General features: G+C 37.3%; 1 protein-coding gene and 1 long non-coding RNA gene across 3 annotated transcripts in view; both read right to left on the bottom strand.

The window, feature by feature from the left end:
• The window catches only part of NT5DC1 (5'-nucleotidase domain containing 1), a 130,987-nt gene that overhangs the window by 60,244 nt on the left and 43,182 nt on the right, over positions 1–27,561 (bottom strand). The gene's annotated exons all lie outside the window — the stretch shown is intronic.
• LOC118620972 lies at positions 467–26,570 on the bottom strand. Its single transcript, XR_004957599.1, has 3 exons — positions 26,541–26,570; positions 4,028–4,169; positions 467–765 (listed from the first exon to the last, which is right to left on the bottom strand). It is a non-coding gene; the product is annotated as an uncharacterized LOC118620972 (long non-coding RNA).

Genomic DNA, 27,561 nt, shown 5'->3' with positions numbered 1-27,561 from the left:
AGAAACGGCACGACATAATTTTTAAAGAAATTTTTGCAAGAAATATACATGTAACAGAAACACAAAAACCATAAATCTATACTTTTGTGAAATACTGTAAAGTAAAAATTCATGTAACTACTGAGCTGGTCAAGAAGCAGCATTTTTCTAGGACCTCAGAAGACTGCCAGCATCACTGTCCAAAGGTAACGACTATCCTACTATCCGTGGTACTTATACCTTTGCATTTCTGGTTTTATCACTTAATAATGCTCTAGTTCATCACACTCTAAATTTATTATATAAATGAGTCACAGAGTATATATTTCTTGTGTCTGGCTTTTCTCCTCTCATTATGTTTTTAAGATTCATCCATATTGTTGATATAGCTATAATTTGATCACTTTAATTGAAGAATAGAATTCCACTGTATGACACATAACTTATCAACTGCACTATTGATGGACATTCGGGTTGCCTCTAATTTAGAACTTTTATGAATGCCAGTAAGAACATTCTGGATGGTATATATTTTGGCATGGAATGGTTGAGTCATGGAAAATGTTCTCCTTCAACTTGACAAACTAACACCCAACAATGTTCAAAACCAGCTCAACCAACTTACACTCCCACCAGTAGTTTGGAGTGCTCACGTTGCTCCATGTCTTCACCAACCGTTGCTATCACCAGACTCTTTAATTCTAACCACTCCAATGAGTATACAGTTGCATCTTATTGAGATTTTGTTTTCTATATCCTCACCCGAGGACATTATTTTGCATGTATCTTCAGATAGAACGGGAGGGAGAGAGGGGGAAGAGAGAGAGAGAAACATCGATGTGAGAGAGACACAGCAACTGGTTACCACCCACACGTTCCCAACTGGGGCTGGGGCCAAACTGCAACCAAGGTACATGTCCTTAGCAGGAACCGAACCCAGGACTCTCTGGTCCATGGGCCAACGCTCTAAACGCTGAGCCAAACCGGACAGAGATCTTATTGAAATTTTAATTAGCATTTTCCTGACTGTTAATGAGCATAAGCACATTTTTTATATTAACAGTTACATTATTCCATTATTTGTGAACTGCCTATCAAGAAGTTTGCTCATTTTTCTACTGAGTTGCTGTCTTCCTTTATTGATGTATAGAACTTCTGTATACTTTGGATATAAGTTCTTTTTATAGTTATATATGTTCCAAATATATTCTGCTATTCCACAGCTTGCCTTTTCATTCTCTTAATGATTTTTTTTTTAATGAACAGAGACTCTTAATTTTAATGTTTGTCAGACTTATCAATTAAAATTTTTTTTTTCCTTTTTATTGATTTTAGAGAGAGAAGAAGGGAGAGGGAGAGAGAGATAGAAACATCAATGAAAGAGAACATTGATTGGCCGCCTCCTGCACGCCCCCCAGTGGGGATTGGGCCCACAACCTGGATATGTGCCGACTGGGAATCAAACCAGCGACCTCTTGGTGCATGAGTTGACGCTCAACCACTGAGCCACATCAGCAGGGCAAACTTATCAATTTTTTTAAAGATAAAGTACTCTTTATATCCTATTTAAGAAATCTTTCACTACCTTAAGGCCATGAAGATATTCTCATATTTTCTTCTGAAAGTCCTTTTGGTTTGTTTGCCTTTGACATTTATGTCTATAGTCCATGTGAAATTTATTTCTGTGTATGCTGTGGAGTGGGGATTCAATATTACAATTTTCTATGTGGATAACCAACCACCAGAGCACCATTTATAAAAGAGAGTCCTTTCCCCATGGCTCTGCTGTACCTACTCTGTCATCAATGACTGGTCTACATATGCATGAATCTGTGTCTTGGACCTCTGGTACTGATCTGTCTGTTCTTGCATAAAAACCACACTGTCTTAATTACTATAACATTACAATAAGTCTTGATGTCTTGTAGAACACGCCCTCTTACCTTGTTCTTATTTAAGAGTGTCTTGGCTCTTCATTGTATTTTCTATTTTCATAAAATTTTAGCATCATCTTTAGTTCTATTTTTTTTTTAAAAAAAACCTATTAACATCTTTATTGAAATGGCACTGGATTTATATGATTAGTTTGAAAAGACGTCATCTTTAAAATATCGAGTCCTTCTAATACACTGCTGGTGGGAATGCAGACTGGTGCAGCCGCTATGGAAAACAATATGGTGCTACCTCAAAAAATTAAAGATTGACCTTCCATTTGACCCAGTGATCCCATTGCTGGGAATATACCCTAGGAAGCCTGAAACACCAATCAGGAAGAATATATGTACCCCCATGTTCATAGCAGCACTATTTACAATAGCTAAGATCTGGAAACAGCCCAAGTGTCCACCAGTAGACGAATGGATCAAAAAGCTGTGGTACATATACACAATGGAATACTATGCAGCGGTAAGAAAGAAAGATCTCTTATCCTTTGAGACGACATGGAGGGACCTGGAAAGTATTATCCTAAGTGAAAGAAGCCAAGCAGAGAAGGACAAATACCACATGATCTCACTTATATACGGAATATAATGAACATAACAGTCTGAGGAATACAGTAGACCCAGACACATGGAAGTGGGGCACAGACTGACATCCCTCAGAAGAGGGGATGGGGGGTGGGGGGGGTGGGAAGAGATAAACCACAGAACTTATATGCATGTATGCATGACCAATGGACATGGACAACTAAGCCAGGGACAGGGTGGAGGGGGGGTGGGGTGGGGGGTGCCAATGGGGTAAAAAGGTAAAATATCTGTAACAAAAAAATAAATTAATTAAAAAATTAAAAAAAAAAAATAAAAATAAAATAAAATATCGAGTCTTCAAATCCATGAAAATGATATAGCTCTCCAATTATTTAGGTCTTCTTTTATTTTCTCGCAATAATATTTTATAGTTTTCTGCATAAAAAGCTTGCGACAGGTTTTGTGAATTTATCCCTAAGTATTTGATATTTTGTGATGTTACTGCAAGTAGTATTTAAAATTTCTTTTAGTTTCTAATTGTGCTGAGATCTGGATATACAATTGATTTTTGTATAATGAATACAATTGGTGATAGCAAGCCTCCTTGTCTTATTCCCAGTCTTAAACAGAACGCTTTACCAAGAGCATGAAGATTTGGAGATATCCCATAATGAGATTCAAGAAGTTCCATTCCTGTTTCCTAATATTTTCATTTTATTATTATTATTGTTTTTGGATATATACACATATATATACATATATTTTATAATCCTCACCCGAAGACATATTTATTGATTTTAGAGAGAGGGGAAGAGAGAGATAGAAAGAGAAAGAGAGAGAGAGAGAGAGTGAGAGAGAGAGAGAGAGAGAGAGAGAGAGAGAAGAGAGAGAGAAACATCAATTGGTTGCCTTCCGATACAAGCCCCTACCAGGGATGGAACCCGCAAACTGGGCATGTGCCCTGACTGGAAATCGAACCCGAAACCTTTTTGGTGTATGAGATGATGCTCCAGCCAATCGAGCTACTCAGCCAGGACTGTGTACTGAGATTTTAAAAAATTATTAATGATACTGAGTTTTATTGACTGAGTTTTTCTGAATCTACTGATCTCATGACTCTTTTCCTTTAATTTGCTAATGTCATGAATTAAATTATTCTAATGTTAAACCAATACTGCACTCTGGGCAGGGAGTAACTTTTATATATATTTTTATATATTCTGAGTTTGCTAAAATTGTTATGGTTCTTTTATATCTATATAATGTATCATTTTAAATAGTAATTTAAGTATCTAATGTTTATACTTATCTGATATTTCTAAAGTTATTATTATTTTTTTAATTATTATGGAAGTTTCAGACATACATAGGTAGAGAGGGCAGTGTAATAAACTGCTATTCCCACCACTCAGCGTTTACGGTTATCAACCTTTTCATATACAGCTCTCTCCTGTTGGATTATCTCCTGCTGGATTATCTTAAAGTAAATTCAAGCATTTTAAATTTAGCAATGCATTTCATATGTAACTAGAAAATGTATATTTTTAAGAAGAAAGCTCATGAATATATTTTTAACTTACTTTATAATGAAACAGATGGAAGCCATTTATAATATTTAGAGAGCGGTGAGTTTCAATCACAGAAATAATAAAGTCTAGATCTTACAGTGGAGTTGTCTTTGGATATATTCTATCCAGTTTTTCCCTTAAAGTCTATAACGCCCTGAATAAAAACACAGATAATTGAAAAGTATGTCATGAATGTTATAAACACAAGAGAAATAGCAAAAGAACATAATCTGAGGCTAAACTTAATTATCTGAATTGAGAATTTGTTGGAAATGAAAAGTTTATGTAATGAAAGACAATTTTACAGTCTTATGTATCAACTCAATCTGTGAGACACTACTTAGTATTTATATTGCAGCTACTACACATTATAATATAACAGAGACTATACTATAATGAGGACTTCGTATTTTAGTTGTAGTCCTCTAGAGATTTTCTAAGCGCACATGGGTCCCCATCTTCAATTCAGTAAGATAACTAATAAAATTATATCCAAAGTTCCCATTAACTTTATAAAATCATACAGGGTTAGAAAAAGTGTTTTCAAAAGGTTAAATATTAAAAAAAAAATAGAATAATACAAAAAGCAGTTTGTACTATTGTCACTGGTTCACTACCCAGTACTATGGAAATGTGGACGACCTTTGTTACTACTTAATTCTTTAACAGGTATTTTTTGTTTATAAACTTTCTTTTTAATATGTCAACATTTCTGAAACAAAACTGAAAACAAATGTGGAAAAAAGGTGGTTTAGGTTTTGAATTAAAAGTATTAGTTGAGGAAAATCTGTGTATTTTATAGAAAGGTCTCACTGTTCTGTTTTTTATTTTGTATGTCACTACTTAAAGTGAAAAGCCCTAAAAAGCCCTGACAATTTTACACAATTCAGAGACTCTACCACTGAAGCGATGACAGGGAGAAAATAAAAAGTATTCGAACCACTGAAGCAAACCAGAAAGGTAGCCAGTGAAGGCTGACTGGGATTTCTTAATTTTCTCAAGTGATGTGAACGGCTCACCAACTTCTACCATTCCTACCGGGTGATTTTTAATAAATTGAGAATATGGAGTTGCTGAAAAATCAGCAAGCTTCTGGTCTGAGTAAAGAAGGACGTGAGCGACTTTCACTCCTGCCGAAAGCACGACAAATCCCCAGATAAACCTCAACAACGCACATTTCTTTAAAACCACAGCAGAGCTGCAAACACACACACACACACACAAGAAGCAATTGAACAGGAAGAGGCGGCTTTCATATCTTGGCCCAGGCACTGAGCTTGGAGAAGTGTGCTCACCAGAGAAGGGCAGTCTGCCAGGCAAGAAGAAACCAGACAGACTCTGGTTTTATCTGTGGGCTCACTTGGGTTTAACTCTGGAGGAGCTCCAAATGCAAAGATAATCCTCCCTGTTAAGCCACTGTCCCACACACGGACATTTTAAGAATCGGCAGAGGCTGGGTATATGGACGAGCTCCCCTGTGGCACAGCACTGGAGGAGAAGGGTCAGCCACAGTCAAAGCTGGTAAGATGATGGCAGCTTTTTAAAGCTGCCCTAAGCCAAGTGTGGGATAGTGTGTCAGTCTCAAATAGCTGAGAGCACTGCACAGAAGGGGTCTTCACACTCACACGGGTTTCTACAGACCTCTGTCAGGTACAGTAAGTCCTCACTTAGCATCACTGATAGGTTCTGCAACTTTAAGTGAAACTACATATAACAAAACCAATTTTACCCCAGGGTAATTGATGTAAATAAGTTCCTATGGCATCTCATCAGCTTTGTAAGGAAATGATGTTGAGTGAAACAAAGTTACTTGAGGACCTGCAGTACTCCTAACAAGACTGGGGCAGAGAGGGAGACTGGAGAGAGCCCTCCTCAGCGGTGCAGGGGTGCAGAGGAGCAGGGGAGCAGGGGGGCAGGGGTGCAGGGGTGCTGGGGTGCAGGGGATGACAGGGCTGTGGGAGTGAGGCAGAAAGCACTGCAACTTCCTTGGACTCCTTTCTTCTTTGGAAAAAGACCTTATGCCAATGAAGGAGGGACAACAAACCCTCTAGGCAACAGGGTTCCAAGGAGGTGATCAGCAGTCATGGGAAGGGAGGAAGCTATCTGCAGGAGACAGGTACAAACCCCACCTCCTTCTCCAGACTCTACAAACTAATGAAGCAAGAGGCTTAAGCAGCTAGAGAAAGTGCAGCAAGTGTCCACAGGCCACCAGAAAGAACAAACTGTGATTGGGAGAAACTCTGTGTCTTGGGGAAGGACAAAAGAGTTTTGTGTCTATGCCAAGGAGAGGTCTCTTAGGCTGGGAGAGGGGCAGGAAACACCTGCCCAAGACCCATTGCGAGTAAAAGGCAGGCGGGAGAGGCAGGAATGCTACATAATTCTCTAAGATTTAGGTGTACATGGTCTTCCCAAAACTGAAGCTGAGCATGAACAGAGAACTGCACCCGGCCTCCACCCCCAAACACAAGCCTAGCACAGCATGCTAAGTAACAGCAGTCTTCCTCTGGGGAAAGAGCAAGAGTGTGGAGATGCACTCTCACTGCGGGCGCAGATGTGCAGGGATGGCTGAAAGCTGGGGGTGGGGCAGTAATACCGACGACATCCCTTAGCACAGCAGCCCTATGTACTAGGCAATGGCAGCCCCGTGCCAGAGAACTGGAAGTCTGTGGCTCACTGAATGAAGCAAAACCCCATTCCAGCTCTGCTCCTGAAAGTCCTCGCTTAAGTTCAACCTCACATACTAATAACCCAACAGAAGAGGCAATCCTATGCTGATGTGTAAGTACTGCCGTAGTCCCTAATGTTCACACATCCAGCATTCAATCAAAAATTACAAGACTCATACATGAAGCAAACAAACAATGCCCCAGGCAACCCACTGTTTAGAGACAAAACAATCAAGAGAGACAGATTAAAAGATGCTTCAGATGTTGGAACTACCAGATAGGGACTAAAAAAGTAACTAGGATCAAAGTGTTAAAAGGTGAACAACATCAACAAGCAGATGGGAAGTTTCAGCAGAGAAATGGAAACTTATGGAAATGCTAGAAATTAAAAAGACAGTATTGGAGATGAAGGAGTCCTTTGATGGGCTTATCAGCTTCTGATTCATCTAAGGAAATATCAATAAATTTGAAGAAAGGCCAATAAAATTTACCCAAACTGAAACACAAAGAGAAAAAATACTGTGGGGAGAGAGGAAACAGAGCATCCAAAAGCTGCAGGAAATTATCAAATGGTCTAAAATACATGTAATTGGAGTTGTAGAAAGTGGAAGGAGAAACAATGAGGCAGGAGAAATATTTGAAGACATAATGACCAAGAAACTCAGACAACCCCAAGCAGGATACTCAATATTTAACACATCATAGTCAAACGGTTAAAAAAGCAAATATAAAGCGAAAATCATGAAGGCAGCTGGAGGAAAAATTAACTTATAGTATCAGAACAGTGGCTGAAATGACATCATTCTTTTCCTGGGGTGGGAAAGTGGATGTCTAGAAGACTGACTCCAAAGGAAAAAAGAAGACTTTCTGGAAATGTTCTATACCTTGATTGTGGTGGGAGTTACACAAGTGTATACATACATCAGAATTCATTAAACAGTACACAAAATATGTACCTTTTGTTGTGGATAAATTATGCCTCAATAAAGCTAAATTTCTAAAGTCTATAAACTAATCCAATTCATTAATGTTTCAAACAATAAACAGACAATCCTGTTCATGAAAATATTCTGTATCCCTTATAAATAGTTATGTTGGTCATTCTACAATCTGATTATTAGGAAGAGATCAAAACAGTTTATTACAAAACCCAACTTTTTAGATGTAGCTTTAGAGCTTCGAGAAACCTATGCTATTCTAACAGGGCCAATACAGAGGATATAGGTAACAACATTAATAATCCAGTTAAACTGAATTAACCTTATGTTACTAGCAGGTTGCAAAGCAGGTGGTAGAACTGGTGTCTGAATCCTTTAAAAATGAGTATAACAAAAGCAATATAAAAATAAACAAAGTTATGGGAGCTAGAAGCAGTCCAAATTTTATCTGGATAAAAATTCAAGATGGCTTTCATTTAAAAAAAAAAACTTACTGAAAATTGTAAATGGAAGAAGCCAGAATTCTCTCATTTGTCTATTTTCCATACCAGTTGTTATTTTTCATTACTTTTATCATGAATGCAAACAAGAATTGGGAATATTTATTCGCTTAACATTCACACTCTAAATTTTATAACCAGTTGGCCAAAATGTATTCAGTCTAGTCATGACCATAATTTGAGTTGACTATCCCCCTGAACATGCATATCATGTTTTGCCTCAGGAGAGAAGGATAGAATTAACTCTGGAGAAGAGTCTAACACTGGTCCAAACAGTCTGTCTGCAATGTTTTTTATAGAAGAATTCCAAATAAGTATATTCTCCTCTGTTAAGCAGGGGAGTTTACCTTGAATGAGGCCTGGGCTTAGAGACTTGCTTCCAAAGAACAGAGTATGAAATGGAGAAAAATAGTAACTTTACAGTAGAACTATGAGAAACCTATGCTTTTCTATTGTTTAGGTAACCAAGGTTAACATCACCAGCGACATTATCCCTGATGTGATGTGATGAAAATACTTGTTCATCTCTGTGAGAGTCTTTCTCCAAACCCACAACCCCAGTCTAGTCATGGGAAAACACCAGACAAACCCAAATGGAGGAATATTTTGCCAAATAGTTGGCCAGTATTCCTCAAGATTGCCAAGGTCATGAGAAATAAGAAAAGACTGAGAAATGTCACAAACCAGAAGAGACTAATAATAAGGCATGATGTCTAAATGCAATGTAGTATCCTGGATGGAATCCTGGAACAGAAAAAGGACAGCAGTCGAAAAACTGGTGGAATCCAGATCATCTGGAGTTTAATTCATAGTAACGTACCAATGTTGGTTTCTCGGTTTTGACAAACGTATCATGGCAATGGAAGATGTTAATATTACAGGAAGCTGGGTGAGGGTTATACAGGATCTCTCCATATTATCTTTGTCACTTATCTGTAAATCTAGGGATTGTTCCAAAACAAAAAGTTTATGAACCAACAGAAAATAAACTAAAAAACAAAAGTAATATGTCCAGCAAAAGCGATGACGGAGTGGGTTCCCTGCTCTGTGTCTGGCTCTGAGGAGCACACTGGACCTCACTCACCCCTCCTGGCACTGTTGCTTGGATACAATACGCCGTGTGCATGAAGCTTACTGTGCGGACCAATTATCCCACTACATCACTACAATAATCTTTTCTGACGTCCAAAAATCACACAGGTAGAAGACAGCATTCTGTGCTTTCATTATTTCTGCACATCATTGGACCACCACCCCAGATGAGTGAAGGTATTTCAGTTTCAGGTCATTAAAAGCAAATGTACCAATTTCTTCCTATTTTTTAATCATATTTTTTAAGTTTTAATTTTGTAGCCCTTTAAAACTAAAGGTTGAGCGCCCTGATGTGCATTTCTAGTGAGTGGTAATGATTGGCCTCTAACACGGACACACAGTCTGATGGACACTGCTAGGCGCTGTGGTTTTGACGCGTACATAGGGTTTTCAATTATTTTTAGTATTCTGTGTTTAATTTATTCACATGCTGGACCACTGAAAAGAGAAAGAAAACATAAGGACCACAAAACTTTGAACTTCAGCAAATGCAAGTATGTAAAAATGACTAATTCTACAGGTCCACCCCAAATTAATTATGTTTGTGAACTGTATTCATCTAATCAAATTTCTTATATAACAAATCGAGATATCTCTGGTAATTCAGAAAAAAATGTTAAAAGAACCAATATAAAAATGAGTGTATTCTGAGTGGTTATTACTACCTGCAATGAGAGACTGTGGAAAAGTGCTTGCAAGTAGACCCCTAAAACATTCTTTCCTAGCTCATCAGGTAGAAACCAAACAGGAACAAAGAAAGTGATTTTCCTAAAGGTTGAAATGCAAGAATTCTAAAACATCCAGACATGAAAATAGTTTTTTACTATTTTTGATGCCTTAACACACAAATATAATAAACATCAATAATTTCTCAACACATTTTTTTATGTAACTAAACAGAAATATATATTATGTATTCATTATACATTTATATTAACTATATAATTAATTACCTATGTAAAGAAAATAAAAACTGTTCTTATAAAGTATATTTCTAATGATTATACTTAAAATGGACTTTATAATAAAATCTTCAATAATATATTGATAGACATACACATTTTTAAATTAAAATACATCATATACCATATAAAATGACAAAATTACTTACAAAGTTTCTATAGGGAATCATGGAATCATATTACTCAAGAAAGGGTTCATGAATTTACAAAAGGTTAAGAAATGTACAATTAGCCCTGGCCAGTTTGGCTCAGCGGTTAGAGCATCGGCCTGCGGTCAGGAGAGACCTGGGTTTGGTTCCCGCTAAGGGCATGTACCTCGGTTGCAGTTTGTCCCCGGCCCTGGTTGGTCGTGCGGGTGGCAGACACTCGATGTGTCCCTTTCACATCGATGTTTCTCTCTCTCTCCCTCTTCCTCTCCCTCCCTCCCACTCTACCTGTGCAAAAAATGGAAAAATGTCCTCGGGTGAGGATAAAAAAAAAAAAAAATGTACAATTAGTTTACAATCATCTTGAGTTACAGATGAAAAAACTGAAGCCTCCAATTTGTTTGAATTCATACAGGGTTTGGATAGAAGTGACAGTGTTGGGCAAGAGCCTAGCTCTCTTACTCCTCCACTGCAGCCTTCACCTGGCTGTCTATGCATCAACAAAGTTCTTACCACTAAGCAAAGTAAGTCTGAAACTCTCATTCTTGGAGTTCTCTTACGTAAAAACTGGATTTATGGCAACTCTTTAAGCACATCTCAAACACTGAAACACAGGACTTTGAAATTACACATTCACACACATGGTTGACCCTAGGCTTCTTCTCACTGCACCCCAACTGCCCAACACAACCTCACTGTTCCTATCATGGAAGGAAAATTCTAGAATAATCTTTAAAATCAGAAGTAGAATAAAAAACAACAGAGAAAAGTAGAGGGGTACAGAGGATCTCCAAGGGAAAATTCAGCCAAATCAAACATGGATAAGCTGTCTTCCTGCCACATCACTGCCCTATTCCAGATCCCCCCCAAAAAGCTAGTTCTCAAGTTATATGATATTATGATTTAAACAAGTACTGTATTTTGTAAGTAGAAATCTGAAACCTGATTATTATTATAATGATAATCTCCTTTACCACCACTAACACTTGCACAGCATAACTTGTTTTAGAAAGTATATTCCAAATTTGATAACTAGACTACAAATGACCGTTTGGAACAGTGTCTATTTGTAATTCCTGGTCTCAAATCCCTTTAACAAAATAATGTTCTTCTAAGGCAGAGCAAGAAACACACATTTTTGATTTTATGACTTGTACTCTTTGTAAAGTAATAATCTGGGCAAATAATTAACTAATACATCAAGTGATTAAAACGTTAAAATATGCAAAACCATAACAGTAGTGACAGTTACATTAACAATTCATTCACACATTTATTAATTGGTTCAACAATCACTTATGGAATACCTACTATGGGTCAAGGACTGTGCTGGGGATAAAAGAAAAGGATGAATGTTCACTACTTTTAAGGATGTCATAGGCCACTAAAAAGCGATAGACCTGTGAACCAAGTCCACAGAAGAGTGGTAGGGTGATAACAGGCTGAAATGAGGCCACAGAGAATGAAGGGTGGGGATCAATCACAGAATTATGTGGGATAGAATGGGTGTCAGGAAAAGCCCACAGAGGGGTGACCCTTGAGCTGGAGTTTGAAATGTAAGCTGGTCTTGGAGGATGACGATGGGATACTTGGGAGAGTGGGGATGGGAAGTGTAACATCTTCCAAGCTGATCAACTGAGGCACGATATACTATGAAGTGCACTGGGAAAACAGCAAGCAAGCTGTCTGCTAAGGCTGAATTTTGGGGAAGTGAGGTCCAGCAAAAGCCAGGGCTTGGCTATTGCTAAGAAATATGACTTGATCACCAAGAGTTCTTAATTGCTTCTGAACATAGATCCTTTTCAGATTTTAAAGGTGACTTAAAAATCCAGCAGCTAAAGTATATTGCTAATTTAATGAGTCAGGCACTTTACATACATTTCTCATTTACTATTATATTCTCAACAACCCTAGAAACAGAAATGATTTCATTGTTTCTGGACATAAGCCCTTTTCAGAATTTAAAGATCAGAATAACAACAAATTACTACAGTATATTTATTACTTACTATGTATCAGGCATTATACATATATTTCTTATTTAATTTTATATTCACAACAATTGAGGAATAGAAATCATTTCTATCAGATAATGGCAGCTAGGTAATTTGCTCCCAAGCACACCAATTAAGTGTCAGGATAGACTTAAAACTCAGTTTAACTTAAGCCTGTCTTCTACCAATCCTCTCCTGGTGTGTGTGTGTGTGTGTGTGTGTGTGTTTTAATTAATTTATTTTTGTTACAAATGTTTCTCCTTTTCCCCCCCTAGACACTCTCCTCCTGATCCCACCCCCTGCCCCACAGCATTGTTGTCTATGTCCATTGATTATGCATATATGCACATAAATTCTTTGGTTTATCTCAACTCTCCGCCTACCTACCCCCTCCTCTGAGGTTTGTCAGTCTGAACCGTACTCCTTTCTATGTCTTTGGGTCTATTTTGTTCATCAGCTGATTTTGTTCATTAATTCAGCAAATAAGTGAGATCATGTGGTATTTGTCTTTCTCTGTTTGGCTTACTTCGCTTAGCATAATACTCTTCTGGTCCCTCCATGTCATCTCAAAGGATACAAGATCTTTCTTTCTTTCAGCTGCATAGTTGAATCCTCTCTTTGAATTAAAAAAAAAAAAAAAAAAGTACAGCCCAGGCTGGTTTAGCTCAGTGGTTAGAGCATCAGACCATAGACCTAAGAGTTGCAGGTTCAATTCCCAGTCAAGCACACATGCCTTGGTTGCAGGTTTGATCTCCGTGCGGGAGGCAACCAATCGATGTTTTTCTTTCTCTCCCCCTTCCTACCTCCCACTCTATGTTAAAAAAAAAAAAAATCAATGGAAAAATATCCTTAGGTGAGGATTAAGAAAAAAAAGTACACTCATATACACTATTATTTTCATCTTATTCAGATCACACCTCATTCACAGGTGGGAGCATGAGATAATCTTTGATTCCACAGCCTCCTCTAGCTACATACTCCCTTTCTCCAAGCAATACCAGTGAGGAGTTGTCTACACAGGCCATACGCACGTCCTCACTTCCCATTGTGTTTTCCAACTAGTCTTCTTACTGCAGAGACTAGGAATCTGCTAAGGGCAATGTCAGCTACAGCCTCCACAATGCAATTCCAATGGCCAATTAACTGTCCTCATATTACCTCACAGCTCACCCCTATTTTTATTATTTTCCTTATTTTATCTGATCTTCTGCCAGAAGGAACTCTAAATGTTGGCCTACCTCTCTCAGCCCTGGGATTTTCTTCCCTTCATAGAGTTCAACACCATGTACACACTGATCATGAAGAGATTTTTACATAGAACTCCAACCATCTGTATAACTGTCTCCTCAACATTCCCTCAAGGACACCAAATAGCTATCTCAAACTTAACAGAACGTAATAGAACTCTTCAGTCCTCTTTTTTTTTTTTTTTTAAATCCATTTTTTTCAAATTTCTCAAAGAAAAATAAAGTTTAACACACAGCAGGTACTACAGACTTCTCCAAAGCTAAAGAGGTCATGCATTACTCGTATGCAATGTGAAAAGCTAACAACTCCAAAAATTCTTGTTTAGATATGTATTTTCTTACCACGTATTCTTTCATATAGGACTTATAATATTCTAGGTAATTGCTTACTAGAACTTACAAAAGTGGAACTTTAATAAGCAATAAATATATAACCTTAAACTGGAAATTATAACCTGTTTTTATTGTTTTAATGTTGAGGAAGTTGACCTCCTATTGACAGTGGAGGACTATGCAATCTGAACCAAAAGAATAATCAGAAAAACTGGACAAAGTTTTGAAAAGTATATATGCTTAAAAGCACTGGAGAGCCTAAAGTAAATGAAGAATTAAGGGGAAAAGATGAGGAAGACAGAAATCTAGGGAGGTCAGCCTGAAATCTGGGGCCTCTTCCTGGAATTAGGGGCAACACCAATTGCAAAAGGGGAAAAGGGAGACTTAGGAAGCCTCAAAAACCTTGGGGCATAAAAATTAGAGTGCAAGGTAGGCTGGAGGCTGAAAACCCTCCATGATTTGGGTGGTGACGCAAAGGGCTACACTATAGGACTGAGCGTGAACCAGACACATAAGTCCTCAGTGGCCTGATGCACAGCTTCAAATCACCTCAATCTTTGGAAAAATGAATGAACAATGATCCAGACTGCTGGTGCCCTGGCTCCTTGCCAGAGCAGAAAGGTAAGTTCTCTCTGTAGAAAGTTAACATCAGCATGTTAGGTCTCATCATTTTTCTATAACTATTAAAAAACAGCCCTGGCCAGTTTGGCTCAGCAGTTGGAGCATCAGCCTGCAGACCAGAGAGTCCCGGGTTTGGTTCCTGCTAGGAGCATGAACAAAAAAACCCCCCAAAAACAAAAACAGAATAGCTGATATCAATAAAAAAATCAGGTCCACAAAGAGGCAACATAATATGAAAACAAAATAAAACCAAATACACCAAGAGGGAAAAGAGATGCTGGAACCTGATGCCCAGGGGCTCCTATGGCATAATGAGACAGACTTAAAGCTATCGTTTTCATCTCTCCATAATAAATGCAAGGAGCTACAAGATAAAAGTTAAGGTTATTTTCCAGAGGAGTATAAAATATAAAAGGAATCAAGTGGAATTCCAGATATAAAAATCATAGTAACAAAAATTAAGAGCTTAAAAGGATAGATTTGAAAACAGATTAAATGCAGCTAAAGACAGAATAAGAAAAGAGGTTAGAAGTCAGATCAGAAGAAAACTAACAGATAACAAAAGAAAAAATACTGAAAGAGGGTAAGAAATATAAAGGATCAGTAAATATATCTGTCTTCTAAAATATGGGTCACTGAAATTCCAGAAAGAGAGGAAAAAAAGGACAGAAAAAATATTTTTAGTGATAATGGCTCAGAAGTTTTCAAAAATTAATCAATGTTAAGCACACATTAAAGAATTCCTGCAGCCCAGCCGGTGTGGCTCAGTGGTTGAGCATTGATCAATGCACCAAGAAGTTTGCCAGTTTGATTCCCGGTCAGGGCACATGCCCAGATTGTGGGCCAAATCCCCAGTGGGAGGAGAGCAGGAGGCAGTCAATCGATGTTCTCTCTCATCGATGTTTCCATCTCTCCCCCATGTTTCCATCTCTCCCCCTCTCCTGTCCTCTCTCTATAAAATCAATAAAGAAAAAAATAAAATAAAAAATAAAAAAGAAGCCCTGCAAATCCCAAAGCAGATAAAGAAAAAGAAAACTAAACAAAGGAACATTATAATAAAAGGCTAAAAACCAAAGACAGAGACATTTTTCACAGCAGTCTGCACAAAACAGACCACCCCTTAAAGAACAATTAGACTGACTACTGACTTCTCAACATAAAACAACAGAAAGTAGAAGACAGTGTGGAAAATAACCACTAACCTAGACTGTTATCCCTGCAGAAAATATCATTCAAGAATGAAGGTGAGAGCAAAACATTGTCTGCAAACAAACACCAGATACACAGAGTAACTTACATTTCAGTTGACCTAAATAATCATATATATTCATCAGAACTTGGGGGCTATACAAGGTAATTTCTCAACAATGGTCATAGGTTTTGTCTTTTCTCAGAATGCTCCCCTCTCCAAGACACTGAGGACAAGTACTGTTTCTAAACAATTCAAATAAATTTAGAAACTGATGGGAGGTCGAGGGTTAAGAAGAAGGAAAGAACAACACACATCAACTTATAAAATATTTGAATTTCATCAAGTAAAATCTGTACAATTGCTCAATGTCAACATCATTTATTTTTACTGCTTTAGAAAGTTATTCCATGTGAACTAATTTTATAAATGCTTTTAAAGTATAAAGTATATAACTTTTACATCTGATGCATTTTATTACACTTGCATAAATCATCAGTGATAACAGCCTATAAAAGATGATTCTAAAGCAGCTGAATGCTCTGAATAGTCTGTTATTTTCTTGTGGGCAAGAACTATTCCTTAACCACCTTTATAACTCCTATAGCATGCCTAGCATACAACTTTGTACACTGTAGGTGGCCCCAAATAATTTTAATAAACAAAATTCTAAAAGATAAGAGAGGCAAGATACTTCATCAGCTCAATTGCAAATGAGAATACTTTTTTCTCATTTCAAGGTTGCTTAGAATTAGCATATTTAAGAATTTCAGTCCTTTTATCTTTAAATAGAAACCCCTCTGATGAAGCTGACTTCAGGGAAATAATTTTCTTTTCTTTTTTTTATTCTCACCCGAGGACATTTTTGCATTTATCTTCAGATAGAGGAGGAGGGAGAGAGGGACAAAGAGAGAGAGAGAAACATCAATATGAGAGAGACACATTGAGTGGTTGCCACCCACACAACCCAACCGGGGCGGGGACAAACCACAGAAGTACATGCCCTTAGCAGGAATTGAACCCAGGTCTCTCTGGTCCACGGGCCAACACTCTTAACCACTGAGCCAAACCGGACAGGGTTAATTTTCATTTTTTACATGTATTTAAGTAACTACCAGATATAAGAAAAAGGAGATCCCTTTAGAAATTTAGGAGAAGTTTCTCATGGATTTAGATTATAACTGAATTACTTTCCAAATATATTATTGACCTGGTTTTAAGAGTGCTTTCTATTCATCAGCACATAGAAAAGGCCACCAGTGTTGTATGCACTCTAGGGAGCGTGAAGAAAATACAGACTATGGCTATGATACAAAGATTCAGATAGTTATGATGGTGAAAAAGAGTGTCCAATAATTATGACATTCTATAATTCATAGTATATTTTGACTCAGGGGAAATAAAGAACAAAAAAATGGGTAGAAAAATCAATGATCATATATGTATAAATTGGCAAATCTGGGTAATTACGAAAAAGCCTGTGAGTTAAAAAAAAAAAAGGAATAGGATTGATGAATTAGTATAAAGTATCTTTTTTCTCTTTAAAGAAAAAGATAATGTCTCTCTGGTTTTCAATCAGAATAAACACAGAGCTGAGTAAATTTTAAAAAGGAGTAAGAGAATAAAAATGAATAAAGGTATAAAAAGGTCACATATAATTGTATATTTTTAAAAATATCACTGATTCCAAAAGAAGCTAGCCTTCTGACTCCCTAACATTGCTGGCTAGTAGGTAGATACAAAGTAATTTTCCTTCTAAAATGCACACATCATTTAGATTTATTAGTTAAAACTACTGAAGGACTTGTTTTTGAGCCATCCCGATGCAAGTGTTCTTGCCAAGGTGTCATTCCATTCTTGCATTAACACATGGGATCAAATAAAATAGAATTCCCCAGCCCCCATCTACGTCTCAGAAAGTCACTGACTGCTGGAAAACAACAGAAATTTATTTTTTTCTGGAAATGAATCAGAAGGCAGACCATCATTTGGTAGCCAGCATATGATTCAGCAGAGCTTTGTACAAAAAAAGGTATAAAGTTAAAAAACGACCCCAAAAGGCTCTGGAAGTAGTGGACTGTTTTTACCCTTCCTGGAATCACTACCGGCAGCATCTATGAACTTCTTACTGTGTGTAACTGAAGAACCCGCCACGATGACAAAGTAGTGACTTTAAAGAGCAGCCAACAGCAAGCATTTAGGCACCAGCAAATACAGGTAGGAGAAATGCAAATCTGTGACAATAGGTTTATATGGCCAATAATGGGATTAAATGAAAAACAGGGCATGAACATCGATTGTGACTATTTAAACAATTTCTTAGAAGAGATCAGGTGTATTTACAGAAAATATGATACTTTTTTTCTGTCTCATTAGATTGTGTTTGTAGCTTTTTGTCTTCACTAAACAATGGTTAAATAAAAAGCAAGTCATTTATAAGCTCAATATATATTCTGGATTTGAAGAGATGTCAGAATAGGCGATTTAAACAAGAGGAGGCAAGTATCCATGTAGATGCACAGAACATGAAAGCCAGTGTGTGAAATTTCACGTATCTCTAAATGATCACCTTTGAAGCACTCCCTGATCGGCACTCGCTTTTACAATAATACTAAATATCTCCCGACAACGGGAGACAATCGGTACTGATAATTACAGAAATATTATGCAATGAAAACTGCAGTAGACCAATTTGTACTTATTCTAGCTATTAAACTACAAAGTTCTTGGGAGTTTGGAGGAATTGCCTTCTTCTGAGCTCAAGCTGCCAACGTGTGATGCTTTTCCTCTCTAAAAAGGAAACGTTTCAAATAGAAGATGGGAAGCAAAGACTGGAGAAAGAAAAGTACCCCCCAAATTGAATTGAAATCTATGCTTTTCATTTCTCTGAATGTTCTTGTAACGCGTATAAGGCATTTTGTCTTTCTACTTGAAGAATGCTGTGACTCTTTGGATAGTCTATAAAATGGGCAAACCAAGGGCCCCAAGGCTTTTGGAAGGAGCCTCCATAGATGGGTCAGGTCAGCCACTGGTCTTTGTTACTCTTTAGGATTTCCCTCTTGAAGCCGCTGAACTGAAGCAAGCTTTTGCCTTCTCACCCATTTTCACTATTTCAGCATTCTGTTTGATTTGTTTTGTTAAAAAATGGGCCCAGGTTTGAGGAGGACAGGGAGATACCCTCTCTTGTGGCTTCATATGATTTTCTGTTATGATCTACTAAAAAAGAGTAACCTACAAAAATGTGGTTTTACATATACTTCATCTCCCTTTGGACTCAGATGTCTTCAACAATTCATGTTAATGATTTTTCAAATTTAAAGAAACGATTTCAGTTTAAGATTTCAACACTGGCTTCTGGCAGACAGCTTTTTCAACATAGTTTCAACTCTTTGAACCTGTCTCCACAGTTCATTTCCCACTGTCTGAGCTTCCAGGGTAGCAGTGGCCAAAGGACTGGAGCGAGCGTGGAAGCCCATAAAAGTTATTTGTCTAGGTTTCCACTAAACAGGTTATAGTAACGACTGACTGGTCCTAGATCATTCGACAATTTTACAGAATCTTAGAGCACTGCAAAAAATTTAAGAGATTGGGGTGGGGGTGGAGGGACTCCTTCTTAAACCAAGTTAAGAAAACATGAGACTGAGGGAAAAGAGGCAAAATATCTGGGAGAGAAAATATTTGGGATACATACAAGTTTTGTTTTGTTTTGTTTTGTTTTCCCATTGCCAACACCAAATAACCCAGATAACTGCAGCCCAAGGTGAATCTCCTCCCTTTCCTGTCTTACTTGTTTAGAGGGAAAGAGGTGCTACAAAGTGTACTTAGGCAAAGAGAAAACAAAACACTAAACAAGCTGTAATGAACACAGACACAGCAAGCCTTCTTTCCAGGGCATAAATGGCTCCTCCTGGACCAGGGGCCAGTGGCACAAACTGGAGCCCCGAGAAGCACAGAACGGATTGTGTCCAGAGTTGTGCTGTGATGGGAGAATGGGATGGGGATGGGAAAGGACTTGAAGCACAAAGTTACTGTCATCTAATCTTTCTCTTCATAGCCATGTAGAGCTTTATAAATCTGCCAAATGTTCTCATTCAACATATATTGAATTTTAAAAGCAAATGTTATAAAAGTGTCATAAGAATATCTTTAGTGTCATCCATCTGACTCCCCCACAACCATTTCTATTTTATCTTTTAAGGTAACTCTAAATTACCACTGCCTCCAGGAAGGCTTCCTTATGTCCTCCTCATCCATTCCCAATGAGGAAATATTAAGCTCCCCTCCCTTATTTTATCCCTGTCTTCTCTATGACACATTCCTTTCTACTTTGTATTATACATAGTATGGTAATCCTTTAACAGACTATAACAAGCCAATTTTACTTTGGGATTGAAAAGCAGAGAGCACATAATGCTTCTTTTCAAATCTTAAAAATCAAAGCTCTTTAATTCCATCAGAAAATTAGAAAGACAGGGAATAAGGGGAACACTACAGAAAGTGAATGTTACACAAAAAGCAAGAGTCAAATGGAAAATCTCATTCTTTGTTTTACTTATTCCTCCCCCAAATGAAGGATGATTGAGAACAAGTGGCCACTAATATTATTTTTTTCAAAGTAAACAAATATTAACCTTGGCATAACTTCAAGGATTTTATGATGGCATAACAAGAGCATACTGGCCACTCTCATTGTATTTCATTACAGGAGGCAGTTTATTACTGAATTTGATTTAAGTCAATGTAATTTTTTTCCAGCTTATTCCCAACCCTAATGCCTTTAGGTAGCTGCTTATATCAGTTTCTGGTACCTTATTCCAGTGGGGTTTTTTATGTGAATACTTATCCACCCCTATTCCTGTTTATACAAAATATAGCATAAAATGTATACAGCTCTGTATCCTGCTTTTACAAAAATCTTTCCATTTCAGTATGTTCCTTCCTTCCTCCCTCCTCTCCCCACTCTCTCTCTTTAAAGGAGAAGTACATTATTTCTTTGTGTGGGTGCATGGTAGCTTATTCGACCAGTCCCTTTTAGATGAGCAAATGTCTTGCTTCCAGTCTTTTCCTTTTATAATCATGTTGTAATGGATACCCTCTCATTTGTGTGTCCTTTCATTGACAGGTAGAATACGAATAAATAAATATATTCATAATTTTTAATCGATTCGAAGTCATTTTAAACTGTTCACTTTAGCCTTGTAAAGGATAAGTTCAAATTTCTTAAACGGGATTTAATGTATTATATTATTTACCTTCAAAATATGGTCTTGGAAAAATTTAGATTTACAAGGGTCCTTTCGGTGACCTAGTAAAAGAAAGGCACTGACTTTCAGAAGAGGTGCTGGTGCTGATGAGTGACAAGAACCTAAAACAGAAACTAGTATTATAAAATGCTAACTAAATTGATCATTCACAGCAAGAAAGATTGTTATCTTTCTCAGATTATCCCAGGTCTGTGGAGCAGTTTGAAGAAGTTAGTAAACTACAACCATGTTAAATATGTGTAATCTTAAACAGTTCAAATGGAGAAGAATTTCAGTGCAATATTTATTCAGATGGCCACATAGAAAGTCTATAAACTCCCTGTCTAAATGAAGTTCTAGTCTAATAGCCTCATTTCAAATCAGCACAAGGAGTAAAAACGAAACAGATAAAAAAAATGTGGTTGTAATTTTTTAAAATCCTCAATGATGCTTTCTATATCCATCTCATAAGAAAATATTGTATTTTCTCAGAAATAATTCATTATTTTTCTTCATGTACAAGACATAGCCAAATGAAGAAATACAATAAGATGTCTCTGCTAAGAAGTATCTCCTCATTATTAACCCCGAGGCATAAACAGTTAAATATTGCTTTATTTTAGTGTGATGAGTGAAATAAAACAGAGCAAATAAATTATTTAATACCATAATTAAAAGCAACCAAATATTTCTCAGGGAAGACCTCTCCCTCTCATAATTAAACTAACCTGTAAGTTTACCAAATAAACACTATGAACACTTCCAAACCGTTATATTACCTCACTGTCCTAGCATTTAAAAAAAAAACCAAAAAACACAAATACAATTTTTTTTAAAAAAGCAAATACAAAATTTTGTGTATTTTTAAAAATCAACATTTTACTGGTAGGCTTAAAATAAGGTTGACAGAAAAATTCCAAAACATGGGTAAGATCACCTGTAGCAAGGAGTACATGTTTGGGTGAATCTGTTGTCAGAATTCAGGAAAGTAAATAAGTAATGCCTTGTTTACTTTTGAATTGATAAAAAAAGCAGGCCTCCCCGAGAAGAAACTGGATGACCACAGATGGTGCTAGGATGCAGAAATGGAAAGAGACCAAGGCCTCAGTGACAGCAACTTTTAATTTAGCCAAAAACATCACTTCAGATATTTTGCTGTTTTACTAAAGTATTAAATTTACTAATTATTTCAAAATTTCACTTTTTTTGTTTGTTTGTTAATCCTCACTCAAGGATTTTTAGAGAAAGTGGAAGTGTGAGGGAGTGAGGGGGAGAGAGAGAGAGAAAGAAACATTGATGTGAGAGAGACACATCAATTGGTTGCCTCCTATACCACCCTGCCTGGGGCCCAAGATCAAACCTGAAACCCAGGTACGTGCCCTTGACCAGGAATCGAACCTGCAACTCTTCAGTCTGAGGGCCAACACTCTAGCCACTGAGCCAAATGGGCCTGGGCTAAAATTTTACATATTTTAAATGTTAGAATTACCACTAAGTAACCAAAAATTAAATTAGATTCTATTAATGCTATTCCAAGGCAGAAAATACATTACAAGCAAATGTTGATCTGAGACCCAGGATTTAACATCTTCTTCGTCAATCACTTCAACTAGCACATAACCAAAATAAGCCTGGAAATATTCCCTGTAGACCATGGTACATCCTAGTTTAAAAGATGCTCCTGCATTTTCTTTTTTTTTTTTTTATCCTCACCCGAGGACATTTTTTTCCATTTTTTGCACAGATAGAGTGGGAGGGAGAGAGAGGAAGAGGGAGAGAGAGAGAAACATCGACGTTAAAGGGACACATCGAGTGGCTGCCACCCGCACGGCCAACCAGGGCTGGGGACAAACTGCAACCGAGGTACATGCCCTTAGCGGGAACCGAACCCGGGTCTCTCCGGACCGCAGGCCAATGCTCTAACCGCTGAGCCAAACCGGCCAGGGCTCCTGCATTTTCTAAGTACAACACATATACCTTTACAAAACGTTTTACAACCTAAACTTTAGGTGAATAAATAGAGTATTTTCCTTTTGTTTCATTTTGAATTCTAATTGAATAGACTCTAGAAACTGTTGAAAGATAAAATGAATGGACTCATTTGACAACAGATACTGGTTCTCTACCAGAGCTAAATTCACCCTCAAGTGTGAAACTTTAGAGCTGATATTTGTGGATATTCTATGAAAAAATATGACTTTAAAATATACTGACCTTTTATATGTCTTATGAAAATATAACATCTTATAAATTAAAGCAAAATCATACGAGGTTATAATTATTTTTAAATATGTATATTATTATTGACAATATTACAGATGTCCCCCATTCCCCCCCTTTACCCTCCTCTGCTCAGCCCCTAACCTGCCTTCACCACATATTGTCTGTGTCCAATGAAACTGCCGTTTGACCCAGAGATTCCTCTTCTGGGAATATATCCTAAAACCCCTGGAACACCAATCAGAAAGAATATATGCACCTGTATGATCATAGCAGTGTTATTTACAAGGTTATATTTTTTACAAATTTTTAAGAAACAATTCTTAATTCCAATTCGTTTACTATTGAAATACTATATTATTTATGTGTGGGTATATATGTATGGGTATTTATGTGTGTGCACATGTGTAAGTGCATATATATTTAAATATTAGACACAGAATGTTAAATGCTACATATTAGGCTACTTTGAGTGATTAAAGTTTTACTTCTTTTCCAAAAGCAATGTAATTCAGCCATCTAGTGGTAAAGTATAAAGCCATCATTTCTCGTATTTTATTATACTAAAACAATAAGAATGGCAATATGGAAGGGTATTATAGGTTGTTTAAATTTATTATTTCTTTTCTCTGGTGAGCTCACAGAGCTTAATAAAAAACTCAGAAGCATTTTCTTAGTGGATCTTTAAAAAGTCATGTAAGCATTAAAATGGCCAGACATTAAGTTGTTTTTATATTATACTTTAATGAGCCATAAAATTATAAAACATTCTACCAAAAATTCTATTACCTTAACAAATATGTAAATTTGGCCCTACAGATGCTAACACACTTTTAACGTCTATAGAAGATACAGTCTAGTAGGAATGGTATTATACATGTAAGTCACAGAAAAAAAACTGTAGTAAGAGCTATCATAAGGCACTGTGGGAGCAGAGACAGAGGAACGCTTAAACCTGGTGATAGCTTCCTGGAGATGTTATTTAAGTTAAATTTTGGAGGATAAAATTCACCACACAGGTGGGCGAGGGGTGGGTGGTTAAAACACTGATCAACTTGTGTTAAAACAAAGGAAAAATAGGGCACATTAAGAGAATATCAAGTAATTTACCAGGGTTACAACAAAGTTTACATGTGAAGATGGGGAGAAACAGCCGGAGAAGGGGTGGGAAATGTGAGTAGAGTGTTTATGAGAAGCTGTGACCTTAGCCTTCTCTTCACCTTCTGTGCTGTGTTCTCTTCTATGTCTTCAATGTTCATCTATAGATGGGTTCCTTCCACGTCTATTACCTCCATACCAGATCTCCCTGAAACTCTATACTCACAGACGTCAAATAAATACTATCTAAAGTCCAATAAGACACTTCCAGCTCTACATGTTGAAAGATACAACCATCATCTTTGAAAGACCTGCTCATTTTCTTATACCCCAAATCTTTTTTTTTAATCCTCACCCAAGGACACCCTTGCATTTATCTTCAGATAGAGCGAGAGGGAGAGAGGGAGGAAGAGAGAGAGAGAGAAACATTGATGTGAGAGAGACATATCGACTGGTTGCCACCCACACGACCCCAACCGGGGCAGGGGTGAAACTGCAACTGAGGTACGCGCCCTTAGCGGGAACCGAACCCCGGGACTCTCTGGTCTGTGGGCCGATGCTCTAACTGCTGAGCAAAACCGGCCAGAGCTATATCCCGAATCTTAATGAATGGAGCCACAAACCTTCAAGTGACCAAGCTTAAGACCTCAGGGTCATTCCTTCACACCCACTCCCCCAATCAAATGGAATACAAGACTCTGTAGACTCCGCCTCCTTACTATATTTTGTAAACAACTAGCTTCTTTGTCCCCTCTGAGACTCCCAAATTCACTTCCATGTCATCTTTTATCAGGACGATTACAATAGTGTCCTGACTCCTAACTCCCTGTATCTAGTAAGTTTCCAACAGGGTGTTGAAAATATGGTTCTGGAGAAGAGGCAAGAGATCTTAGGTAGAAACCAGATAAGGGAGACACGAGCATATAAATAAATGGGAATGACATTATGACAAAGAGTGATCTTAGGTAGAAACCAGATAAGGGAGACACGAGCATATAAATAAATGGGAATGACATTATGACAAAGAGTGTGACCATCCACGTGGACCCTGCTGCACCAAGAAGAGGACCAAACACAGGACCTTTAGGAGTCCCAGCATTCATGGGATGAGCGAAGTAAAATGTAAAAAAAAGCAAGAGCAAGAAAAATAGAGATAGACTCATAGATAGAGAGCAGGCAGACAGCTCAAGGGACTGGGGGAGGGGATGGGGCAGGTGGGAGGGGTGGGGGGGATTGAGCAAAATAGAAAAAAAGAGAGAGAACTCATGGACATGGGCAAGTGTGGTGACTGCACAGGTGGGGGAAGAAGGGGTGGAGACGAAAGAGTGCATAGAGGGAATAAATGGTGATGGAAAAAATAAAAAATAAATAATTTTATCCTCCAAAAAAGAGACAAGAAAGTCAGGGTTGATAAAGAGACAAGGGAGAGAGGTAGTAAGCAAGCCAAGAGAGGAGTGAGGTTGGAGAAACAGTGATTTATCAAGTTAGATATTAGAAGAATGGTAATGTGACCATTGAAAATAGATTGTGGGACCTAGCAAGTTGGAGTTTCTGGTTAACCTTATTAATAATGGTTGCCAAGAATTGCATTAGAGTTGTAAAAGGGAAACAGAAAAATGTGAAACAATTATCCAAGAAGCATGGCTGTGAAGGGAGAGAAAAAGAGGAGAAGAGAGGGAACTATAGGGCTGCAGGAAGGTTTCTCTCTTCATTTGATAGCACTGAAAATCTTGACTATGTCAAGGGGTTTACACAAGGATGGTGAAGAAAGGGTGGAGAGTAAATGCCAGAATAACAGTTCCAAGTGAGACAGAGGGGGATGAATCCAGCATCCAGGAGTTAGACTGCCTTGGAGAGACAGCAAGCCACCCGAGTCTCTGACATGGTAGTATAATCACCATCATACATGAAATTAAAGGTAGAGGAGAGAGAAATTGAAAAAGTTGTTATCCAATGTTTTCTCTTATCTTTGAAACAAGAGGTACAGGGGTCTATCTAATGGTGAAGAAGTAGGGGCCAAGATAAAAGAGATATAAGTTAAGTATTAATAAATGAAGTTGACTACTCAACTGCTTTGTGCTAGTTTAATAATGTGCTAAAATTCTAATCACTAATAGATGAAAAAGAATCAAATAACTCCTATATTTTCCAATCATATATTCTTATTTCAAATTCTGAATCTTCAAACTACTAACATTTGCATTTCAAAAGTCAATGGTACTGAAAGCATAAAGAAAATGAACATAGTGCTTCCTTTTAGACTATGAAATACGAACCTCACAAATTCCATCTCCTCCAAAATTTCCATCTCTCCTTTTCCTTTGTAAGGCGTGGTGTACAAAAATCAACTGGGTCACTGTAATCCTGCATCTTAGTCAAAGAAGCTTAGTAAAGTAAAATAGATGTTTTTTAATAAAGTTGGCATCAATTACTGCCCAAATAACCTGTCCTTATAAAACTTTAGAAGCCAACACAAACACCTTGGTGCTCCAGAAACAAAAGAATATCTGAAGAGACAAAATAATCAGTTTATAAATGTCTCAAAAATCAAGAAAAGAGCTGCTATTATTTACAGGCTATAGTGAAATACTTTGTTCCTGCTTTTTTAAATTTAAAGTTTTATTTAAAGCTGGTATTTATTAAATAAAAGCTAAAATGGACAGACTATATTCCCATTATAAATGGGAAGTAGGAATAAAAAAATAATTGTTTCTAACACTATATTCTATAAATCTAACCCTATATCTAACAACTCAACATCACATTTTTCAACAATCCAATATCACATTTGTCAACAACCCAACATTACATTTTTCACCGTGCACTGTTACCTTGAGAATTTTGTGAATTTTAAAAACATACCAAGAGACCACATAAAAATTATTTAAATTTAGTAGCACCATATTAGCAAACAAATAAAAAACAGCATGCAAATGCTCAATTATTTCAAGTAAATAAATAAATGAATAAATGGAATAAAATTTTGCTGTACAAATGGCTTTTGATGACACGGCAATTTAGAGGATGTAAACCAAAAACAATGTAAGTTGAAAACATTTATTTTTTCTTTGTGTTATTAGCTAAGGGAAATATGTACTGTAACAATGTGTTTACATACATGACAGGGATTTAAGACAGCTGATATGCCCATTGGAAGGCACACCATTGTATATGAGCATCCTTAGCAATGTAGGCCGAGGGGGGAGCGATGGTCCCAGCACTGACAACACTGGGAAGGGGCCTTGATAACCACACAGATGCAGCACAGAGGGCTGAGCAGGTGATACAAATTGCATT

Source organism: Molossus molossus, unplaced genomic scaffold (genome assembly GCF_014108415.1).
Source record: "Molossus molossus isolate mMolMol1 unplaced genomic scaffold, mMolMol1.p scaffold_m16_p_8, whole genome shotgun sequence".
NCBI classification, from domain to species: domain Eukaryota; kingdom Metazoa; phylum Chordata; class Mammalia; order Chiroptera; family Molossidae; genus Molossus; species Molossus molossus.
The sequence above is the reverse complement of the archived record's forward strand: the minus strand, read 5'-3'. Positions and strand labels throughout refer to the sequence as shown.